This window comes from Myotis brandtii, unplaced genomic scaffold, assembly GCF_000412655.1.
Source record: "Myotis brandtii unplaced genomic scaffold, ASM41265v1 scaffold1774, whole genome shotgun sequence".
NCBI lineage: Eukaryota > Metazoa > Chordata > Mammalia > Chiroptera > Vespertilionidae > Myotis > Myotis brandtii.
Window position 1 is genome coordinate 271,041 of NW_005356575.1, and position 6,678 is coordinate 277,718.

At 55.2% G+C, this 6,678-nt stretch overlaps 1 protein-coding gene across 1 annotated transcript in view; it reads left to right on the plus strand.

The window, feature by feature from the left end:
• Positions 1–6,678, plus strand: part of EXOC3L2 (exocyst complex component 3-like 2) — a 39,340-nt gene that overhangs the window by 12,340 nt on the left and 20,322 nt on the right. Inside the window, exon 2 of the mRNA XM_014537361.1 lies at positions 341–345. The gene's annotated coding sequence lies outside the window, so the exon portion shown is untranslated. The remainder of the gene's footprint in view (positions 1–340; positions 346–6,678) is intronic.

Below are 6,678 nucleotides of genomic sequence, written 5' to 3' on the forward strand. Positions count from 1 at the left end.
TATGGAAATAGTATATATATATATTCCATACTCAATGTGGAAAAGATAGAAACAATACAGGACAAAGCATTTTTTTTTAAAAAAAAGCTCCTACCCCAACGCCCACTGTCTGGCAAACCCAGTTGGACAGAAGCCTGCAGACTTTGGACTCTGAATGCCTGGCCTGCTTCTCCCAGCCGCTTGTCCATGGAGCCCTCGGGGCTGGGGCTGGAGAGGAGCAGAGACCCTGAGCTCAGCTCCTGACCATAATGCTGATCCCAACCCCAATTTTGCCTGGGCAAGTGCTCACCCATCCCAGCCCAACAAAAGGCCACCTAAGCCTAAAACCCAGCCTTAAAAGTACCCCTAATCCTGCATCTAACTTCACCCAACCCCCAATTCATCCCCAACCCCCACTGCACCTGCCACCTCCATCCTCAGCTTCCACTCTGACTTATTCCCATTTGTATGTTCGGTTAACAAATATGTTCTGAGCACCTACTCTGTGCCAGGCACACGGTTAGGGGCATAGAGACGAACACCAGACCATCTGCTTTGGATTTACATTCGAGTAGGAGAGTCAGAGAATCTACAGGGGAGACAGAGGAGTCTGATTGGTTCCCACCTCGACCTCGGAAGGCGCAATGAAGAAATCAACCGCCCTCGCTGGTTTGCCTCAGTGGATAGAGCGTCGGCCTGTGGACTGAAGGGTTCCGGGTTCGATTCCGGTCAAGGGCACATGCCCGGGTTGCAGGCTCGATTCCCACTGGGGAGCATGCAGAAGGTAGCCAATCAATGATTCTCTCCCATCGTTGATGTTTCTGTCTCTCACTCCCTCTCCCTTCCTCTTTCTCTCTAAAAAATAAAAATAAAAATCAATACAACATATTTTTAAAAAAGAAAGAAATTGACCAATCAGAGCCATGTCCCTGGTTTGGGGGGGGCGGAGGGTAGTGCAGGAAAACAGAAGTGTTTTGCAGAGTCTGAGGACAGGGGCTTTTTGGAGAACAGCCCCGTTTCCAAAGCTATGCCAGTGCCAACATTTAGGCCTCCAGTCCTGGCATCTGGGCCGGGCAGAACCTTCCTCCTTGTCTTCTCCCCACAGCAGGAAACCCAGAGCGAGAGCTTTGGGCCCACATCCAACTGAAGGGTTCCGGGTTCGATTCCGGTCAAGGGCACATGCCCGGGTTGCAGGCTCGATTCCCACTGGGGAGCATGCAGAAGGTAGCCAATCAATGATTCTCTCCCATCGTTGATGTTTCTGTCTCTCACTCCCTCTCCCTTCCTCTTTCTCTCTAAAAAATAAAAATAAAAATCAATACAACATATTTTTAAAAAAGAAAGAAATTGACCAATCAGAGCCATGTCCCTGGTTTGGGGGGGGCGGAGGGTAGTGCAGGAAAACAGAAGTGTTTTGCAGAGTCTGAGGACAGGGGCTTTTTGGAGAACAGCCCCGTTTCCAAAGCTATGCCAGTGCCAACATTTAGGCCTCCAGTCCTGGCATCTGGGCCGGGCAGAACCTTCCTCCTTGTCTTCTCCCCACAGCAGGAAACCCAGAGCGAGAGCTTTGGGCCCACATCCAGCAGGGGGTGTCTCCCCAGGCGCCCAGGATGGTGTTGTCACCTTGGGAGGCGTGAAGAGCAGGCAGGGGGCGGGGGTCCGATTCCGGCCGGGCCGGGGCAGGGTGGGGGCCAAACCGCAGCCTGGCCTAAAAGGGCAGACAGATAACAAGTCCTTCCCACCCCTGGCCCCAGAGAGGGAGGGGTTTCCTGACAGGAAATTGACCTCCTCTAACCCCCCCTCCTCAGATCCAAGCTCTTAGCAGTCCTGGCTGAAGTAGCCTCAGGACAGGACAGGACAACAGCAGGGACAGAAGGACAAGGCTCCAAGGACAGAGGTGAGAGCGCTGGGGTGCTGGGGTGCTGGGGTGGGGGTGGGACTCGCCGCCCTCCAGGAATGTGGCGCGGCCCAGAGATGGGCTAGACCAGGATTCGAGAAAACATGTGTCCTGAAGCCAGGAGAAGCTGGGCAGAGGGAGAGTCTGGGGGCTGGTCTCCGCAGGGTGCCAGCGAGAGGGCAGGGGGAGATGGGAGCAGGAGGAGGGTGCAGGGGGTCCTGGGGTGCAGAGTCTGCAAGGCAGTGGAGAGCTTGGAACGGAGAGAGAAGAGGTGAGATGTGGTGGGGTCTGCTGTCCCCGGGTTCAGGTGGGAAGGCCAAGGCCGAGACCAGGGAGGGATGGGTGTCTCGCTCTATCCCTAAGGGACGGGGTCTTGGAGATGGGAGAGGGGACAAGGGTTGGGATGGAGATGGAACAGGAGAGGTGATGGGAGGGTTGGGTGTGAAGATGGGGATGAACTTGATACAGGCTGGGCTGGTAGGGGTTGTCTGGGGAAAAGGCTGCCCTGGGGCGGTGTTGGTTGGGGTCGGGCTTGGACGCACCATCTGTAAGGACATTTCTCCGGTGCGGGCCCTGGGGGCAGGAGGCCAGGACTTCTGCAAACAGGCCAGGCGGCCGGTGGAGGGTTCGGGTCCTTGGGGAAAGGCTGGCAGCGAGGAAGAGGAGGAGGAGTCCAGAGAGGGAAGCTCTGGTGGCCAAGACATCCTGCAGGAGCCGGGGGGCTGGGGGCTTGGGGATGCCTCGGAAGTGAGTCAGGGGTCTGGCACCGGGAGGCAGACAGGGGCTGGAGGGCAGGATGTGGGAGCCAGCTGGCAGAGGGGGTGTTGGAGCCAGGAAGGGGAAAGACGTCGGGCGAGTTTTGGGAAAATGTTGCAGCCAGGTCTGAGGATGTGGGTTTGGGGGTTCTGGATCCAGTTCGGGGTGGACCTGGAAGCCAGTGGGAGAATGTCCAATCTAGCTTGGGCGGCGCTGACTTCAACTGGAGGGACACGGGAGCCCCCCATTTTGAGGAGGTGGTGGAGTTGGGGAGATGTTGGAGCCAGTTCTGGGGGACGATGGAGCCATTTTGGGGGTGAGGGTGAGGTGCACAGAAGAAGCCTATTTGGAGGATGAAAGACAGAGAAATCAGTGTGTGAAGTGTGTGTGTGTGGGGGGGTGGTATCGATTGCCCTCAGCCATGGGGGCTGAGGCAAGGGGTTGCCATGGCGACTGCCTCCCCGGGGGATTCGGGACAATGAAGACTGGAGAGAGGGGCTCGGAGGGTGTTTCTAGGGAAGGAGGCTTAAGGAAGGACAGCTGAGGTCTGGAGACTAAAGTCGGGAGGAAAGAAGGGAGCGCCCCACCAGAGAAGGGCCCCAGCCCTGCCCGCTCAGGGCTCCGTCAGCCTCGCCTGCTCAGACCCAGTTCAAGACAACGTATCCCGCAGTAGGAGACCATCTGGCAACTTGACACAATTTTCCGTAGTCACACAGCGGAATAGCATGCACTGTTAAAATAAACCCGCTACAGCCCAAGCCGGCGTGGCTCAGTGGCTGAGTGTCGGCCTATGAACCAGGAGGTCACCGTTTGATTCAGGTCAGGGCACAAGCCCGGGTTGCAGGCTCAGTCCCCAGTGGGGGGTGTGCAGGAGGCAGCCGATCAATGATTCTCTCTCATCATTGATGCTTCTATCTCTCTCTCCCTTCCTCTCTGAAATCAATACAAATATATATATATATATTTAATAAACCTGCTAGAGCCACAGAGACAGGCATGGGTAAGTGAGTGCGCACACACACACACACACACACACACACACACACACACACACACAGCAAGTTGCAGGATCCACGTAGAATGACAGCGTTTGTAGAGTTTGCGACCACGGAGAACGATCAGTTATTATTTCTGGACACAGGTCTGTGTGGGCACAGTGGCAAGGTCTCCTGGACATTCGGAAGCTGCTTCCCTCGGGAGAGGGCTGGGCTGGGCGCTCAGGACCGGGCGGGGCACCGGGGTCATGCATTTGCAATGCCTGATTCTTAAAAAAGAATTCTGAACAAATCCAGCCAGTGTTTGCTTTAGATGCAGCTAGGCCTGCAGGCACAGAGCTGCTGGTGAAGTGTGTCCCCTGTACTTCTCTGTGTGTTTGGAAAGCACCCTCGCATGGCCCCCCAGGGCCCCGGGACAAGGCCTCATCCCTCGCCAGGGCACGGGGTCCTGTGTGGCTGCTCCTCCCTGACCTCTCCCCTTGACTCATCATTCCTCTTCCCCACAAGGAATGAAGTCTTCGCCTCCTTCTTTCATTTCCTGTTTATTACCCATTCATTCCCCAAATGCCTGTCCTGGGAGCTGGGGACACAGTGGTGACAGAGAGAGCCCTGCCCCTGCCCTCGTGGGGCTCACAGTCCGTGGGGGACACAGGACCATCCCCAGACAGTGCCGACCCAGTGGGCTGGGCTGAGGGGGACACGTGACCCAGCCTGGGCATCGGTAGGGATTCCTGGAGAAGGGAGAGTTGGGGCTGCGTCCGAAAATATGAGTAAAGCGTGGAGAACAGGCTCCCATGTAAAAAGACCAACGGATGCTGAAACCCAGAGGAGTTTGGAGCAAGGAGGAGAAGGTAGGACAGCACTGGTGAGGCGACAGCTGGCAAGGGAGGGGCCTGAATTTTGTCCCAATGGCACTGGGAGCCATGGAAGGTTAAGAGAAGGGGAGGGGCAGGTTTGTGCTTTAACAAGATCCTCAAGGGTGGGCTGGAGGGGCCAAGACTGGATGTTTGGAAACCAGGGAGGAGGCAGGGAAGCAGAAAGGGGCTTGGGCCATGGAAAGGGACGGAGACGAGGGACTAAGGAGATGAAATGGGCAGGAAGCTTCGAGCTCGGTGCCGGCAGAGACTGGGTCTTCCTTGGCCACCGCTCCGTCCTCGAAGCCCGCACAGCGCTGGGCCCAGGGAAAACACCTAGGAAGGTGTTTCCTTATTGTGGTAAAACGAATAACAAAATTCAACATATTAACCTTTTTTTGTTGTTGTTAACTCTCACCTGAGGATATGTTTCCATTGATCTTTTAGGGAGAGTGGAAGAGAGAGGGAAAGACAGAGAGAAACATCGATGTGAGAGAAGCACATCAATTGGTTGCCTCCTGCACATGCCCTGACCAGGGCCTGGGCAGGGGACGAGCCTGCAACCCAGGTACATGCCCTTGACCGGTATCGAACCCAGGACCCTTTGGTCCACAGGCCGATGCTCTATCCACTGAGTCAAACTGGCTAGGGCCATTTTTATCTTTTTAAGCTTAATTTTTAAAAAAAAAAATTCATTTAAGAAAGAGAGGAAGGGAGAGAGAGAGAGAAGCATCAACTTAATTTATTCACTGGTTGTTCTTGTATGTGCCCGGCCAGGGATTGAACCCACGGCCTTGCCATATGGGGGTCATGCTCTAACCAATGGATTGGCCTGGCCAAGGCCGTGTTAACCATGTTAAAGTGTCCTATTCATTGGCATCTAGTAATTCCCAGTGTTGTCAACCACCCCTCTATCTAGTTCCAGATGGAAACTTTTCATCCCCCTACACGGAAACTCTGTATCCATTAAACAGTGACTCCCAGCCCCTGGCAACCACTAATCTCCCTGCCTCTGTGGACTCGCCTCCTGTGGATACTTCCCAGGAAGTGTTGCTGAGGGAATGAAAGGGGTAGAGGTGACAGGGTACTGACTGGACAGGGGAGATGAGGCAGGTGTGCAGGTGTGTGACCCGGATAACGGGGGTGTCTGTGTCCCAAGCCGTCTGCCCTTTGCTGCTGTGCCACCTTGAGAGGCGCCCTTCCCCTCTCTGAGCCTGTTCCTTCAGGGTGCCTGTGGGTGAACTGGGATGACAACCACGCGGGGCGAGTAAGGTGGGGGGAGGGCCTGGAGCCGATGCCCTGGGAGAGCCCAGGCCCCGGGGTCAGACAGGTCTCAGAGCGTGTCCTGCCTTTGCCCCTGAATCACTGAGGGACGTTAGGCGAGGGCCTTTGCCCTTCTGAGCCTGTGTCCTCGTCTGCAAAACGGGCCGAATAACAGTGCTCACCTCATGGGATGGTGAGGGCTCAAGGCATCAGTGTGTGCGGAAGGACTGTCATCAACATATTTTTATTTTTTATTGATTTCAGAGAGGAAGGAAGAGAGAGATAGAAACATCAATGCTGAGAGAGAATCATGGATCGGCTGCCTCCTGCACACCCCCCACAGGGGATCGAGCTGGCATCCTGGGCATGTGCCCTTGTCCGGAATCGAACCCGCGACCCTTCAGTCTGGAGGTGGATGCTCTAGCCCAGTGATGGCGAACCTTTTGAGCTCGGCGTGTCAGCATTTTGAAAAACCCTAACTTAACTCTGGTGCCGTGTCACATATAGAAATTTTTTGATATTTGCAACCATAGTAAAACAAAGACTTATATTTTTGATATTTATTTTATATATTTAAATGCCATTTAACAAAGAAAAATCAACCAAAAAAATGAGTTCGAGTGTCACCTCTGACACGCGTGTCATAGGTTCGCCATCACTGCTTTAGCCACTGAGTCAAACCGGCCAGGGCTGTCACCAGCATATTAACGGCCCATTATTTCCCCCCCAGGTCCCCCGCCTGGCAAAATGCCCATCCTGAAGAGCCTCCGGGTGGCAGATGCCAAGGTGCCCAGAGCAGGAACCCTGCCCCAGAGGTCCTCTCGGAACCCCTTTGAGGACGTTCCCGGGCTGGAAGAGGAGGAGCCTGGACGGCTGGGGACCCTGCCCAACGGGACGTCGTGTGGCCGCCGCGCCACGCTGGAGAAGCTGGCGG